General features: G+C 42.2%; 1 pseudogene; it reads right to left on the bottom strand.

Moving 5' to 3' along the window:
• Positions 1-636: 636 nt before the first annotated feature.
• Positions 637-1,389, bottom strand: LOC105511725 (annotated as a pseudogene).
• Positions 1,390-3,777: the final 2,388 nt, after the last annotated feature.

The following is a 3,777-nucleotide window of genomic DNA, read 5'->3' as shown; positions in this document are numbered from 1 at the left end:
AGCCACTGCAGTCCAGCCTGAACAACACAGCAAGACCTGCTTCTCTTAAAAACAAAAACAAAAACAAAAACAAAACAAAACAACAACAACAAAAATCTCTTGGCTGGGTGTGGTGGCTCATGCCTGTAATCCCAGCACTTTGGGAGGCCAAGGTAGGCAGATCACCCGAGGTCAGGAGTTCAAGAACAGCCTGGCCAAACGGTGAAACGCCATCTCCACTAAAAACACAAAAATTAGCCAGGTGTAGTGGCACATGCCTGCAGTCCCAGCTACTTGGGAGGCTGAGGCAGGAGAATCGCTTGAACCCGGGAAGCAGAGGTTGCAATGGGCCAAGAATGCACCAGGTGACAGAACTAGACTCTGTCTCAAAAAAAAAGACAGCCTTCAGAAAACAACGTTACTCAAAATGCCTTGTGTTTAAATTTTAAAACTTTATTGGCTGACAGAAAACTGCCATACTTTCTTTCCACTACCGTCCTGCTATTCCTGAAATAAATTTGCAAAAAGAAGCATAGACCAAGAAGGGTTCCTTAGGTGCTCAACAGAATTTAAAGAAGTGAGAAAGATAAATTTACAATTAGAAAATAAAACTTTTCTCTCAGTTAAAAAAATTTTGTTTCTTTGTACATATGTAGAAAACTCCTATTTATAATGTCTTTGGAAGGATACTCCATTTTGTAATTGTGGTCTTCCAGATTCTTCTGGGTTACAGATGATGAGATGTATTCCACGGTACTAGCATTTCCGATAAATCCATGTTGTCTGGAAGATACTTCCTTTCAGCTTTCTGACATAAAGAATTAGTAGAGGGGCAAGAATTCTTTCCCTGTTAGTTTCCACAATGCAGCCATTTAACACCATCTCCTCCAAAATGATGTGTACTTTATCCAAATTAAACATTTTGTCTAATTCACTCACTCGGCTGAAATACTCATCTAAAACTTCCACAGAGTTATGAATGAATTCATAAATAGCCATCTCTGTCTCAGTGTCATCAACTCCAACCACAATGAAGAGAGCTGCATACTGCCGATGTATCAGCTTAAAATCCTTATATTCAATGAAAGAGCATTGTTCATTGGATAGAGAGAGACATCTCTTTACGACTTCTGTTTCCAGAAGTGTATGCTTATTAATATCCACATGTTCATAGTACTTAGAAAGTCGAGTCTGCCCTTGTTTATTCACCATGAGGAAAAATTTTATCATTTTTCTTTCCCGGCCAGTATTTTTCCAAATGTAGTTCACAAGTTATGACAAGGGATGGCTGTAACTGGAACCCGTGCTGCTCGGAGTGTGATGGTCCTCTCAACGACTTTTCCGGGAGTCCCCCTCCCTCTTTCCTGCAGGAACTTGCTCCCCAACCTTCACTAGCTATGCAGTGCGGGCCTCCTCAGGGCAGCTGTTTTGGTTTTTAGTATGGCGTCTGCCATGCCCGGCTAATTTTTTTAAAAAAATTATTTGTATTAATGGAATCTCCTTGTGTTGCCCAGGCTGGTCTCAAACAACTGGACTCAAGTGATGCTCCCACGTTGGCCTCCCAAAGTGCTGACGTTACAGGCGTGAGCCACCACTACAGTCTTTCTAAGGGAAAAACAGGTCACCCGCAAAGCATCGGAATTGGAATAGTATCTGCAATCTCAGTTTGAAGCTAGAGGACAATGAACAATGACTTCAAAATTTCAAGGGTAAATTAATTCCAACTTAGAAGTCTGTTTCCTATCAAACTGGCAATCAGATATAAGAGTAGAATAAAAATCTTCCAAACACCTAACACCTCAAGAAATTTATTCCTGATGCAGTCTTTTCCAGGAAGCTACAGGAAGAAGTGTTTCACTGAAGAGTGTAAACCAAGAAAGAACAAGACATGGGATCTAGGACGCATGAGAGCTCACTCAGGAGAAGAGTGAGAGGAATTTCCGGGGGGGAGGGTAAGAGGCAGTCTCCATATGGCATCTGTACAAGAGGGCCAGAGGGAGACTAGCCCAGCCTGCAGCAGGAGGACAGATGAGTCCTGGGGCAAGGGGAAGGTTTCAAAGAAGAAGATGAAATTGCTGGAATTCTCCGTATGTTTGGAGAACTTAAGAAGAGATGTACACTTCCGGCAGAGACCTTGGAGATGAATAAATGCTGGGTAAATAAAAAATGAGGTTAAAGAAAAGAGTGTAGGAGAGCCAGAGATCACTTCTATTCCCGCTGTTGGTCTTACGTGGGTTCTTCAGTTTGTTCTAGAACCCAAATCGACACCATGCAGATTAACAAGAGAAAAGCATACAAATTCATTATTTTTTTTTGTTTTGAGACAGTCTCCCTCTACCACCCAGGCTGGAGTACAGTGGTAAATTTCTCAACTCACTGCAACCTCCACCTCCCAGGTTCAAGTGATTCTCCCATCTCAGCCTCCCAAGTAGCTGGGATTACAGATATGTGCCAACACACTTGGCTAATTTTATTTTAGGAGAGATGAGGTTTCACCATGTTGGCCAGGCTGGTCTCGAACTCCTGACCTCAAGTGACCCGCCTGCCTTGGCCTCTCAAAGTGCTGAGATTACAGGCATGAGCCACCGCACCGGGCCCAAATTAGTTAGTATTACACATACATGGGGAGCTTCACAAGAGCGTCAAGTCCAAAAAATGGCCAAAGCAAGACACTTTTATACTTTTGGGACAAAGAATGATAAATCTGAGAAGAAAGCACAGGACAAAGGGGACCTGAGTAGGAGCAATACATTTCGAGGGGTGTCATTAGGAGACATATGGAAGATAAGGGTGATTTCCATAAGTGTATCTGTCAGGTAATTGCAATCCCACTCTGGGGTAATGGCTCTTTTCTGAGCCTGGTGTGGGAGAGTGCCCCTCCCAGAGGAATGTTGATGGCTTGCTGCATGTGGGAGAAGATGGTCAGCTCACCCTTTCTGAAACTACATCTCCAATGTTTTCAACTCAAAATAATCAAAATACCAATTTGGTGTATTTTGGGAAGGCATATCATTCACTTCTTCAAGCAAGTGTAAGGCACTTATTAATTACAAAAAAAGAGAAAAAGTACAAGACGTTGCCTCTATAGCACAATTCATTATACATGTAAACATAAATATCAATAGAACCCAAACTTATGACATAACTGTATTAGGAGGATGGGGAAGGAGAATGTATGTATATATTTAAATGTCTTTAGATGACATTCTGGGTAATAATAGAGCTAAAAACCTCATCTTCATAGTAGAAGTAATCAGTTTATATCTAAAACCAAGATATAAAAATTATAGCACTATACGGGCCAGGCACAGTGGTTCACGCCTGTAATCCCAGCACTTTGGGAGGCTGAGTTGGTCAGATTACCTGAGGTCAGGAGTTCCAGACCAGGAACTCCACAGCTGGCCAACATGGTGAAACCCCATCTCTACTAAAAATACAAAAAAATTAACCAGAAGTGGTAGTTCACGTCTGTAATCCCAGAACTTTGGGAGGCCAAAGCGGGTGGATCACTTGAGGTCAGGAGTTTGAGACCAGACTAACCAACATGGTGAAACCCTGTTTCTATTAAAATAAAAAATTAGCCGGGCATGGTGGTGCATGCCTGTAATCCCAGCTACTCAAGAGGCTGAGGCAGGAGAATTGCTTGAACCTGGGAGGCAAAGGTTGCATTGAGCCGAGATTGCGCCATGCCATTGCACTCCAACCTGGGCAACAGAGCGAGACTCTGTCTTAAAATATATATGTGTGTGTGTGTGTGTGTGTATATATATAATATGCATTTTATTTTAAAATACGAAG

The sequence above is a fragment of the Colobus angolensis genome, unplaced genomic scaffold (genome assembly GCF_000951035.1).
Source record: "Colobus angolensis palliatus isolate OR3802 unplaced genomic scaffold, Cang.pa_1.0 Scaffold203, whole genome shotgun sequence".
Lineage (NCBI taxonomy): Eukaryota > Metazoa > Chordata > Mammalia > Primates > Cercopithecidae > Colobus > Colobus angolensis.
Note: the sequence above shows the minus strand (reverse complement) of the source record. Positions and strands in the feature narration are given on the sequence as shown.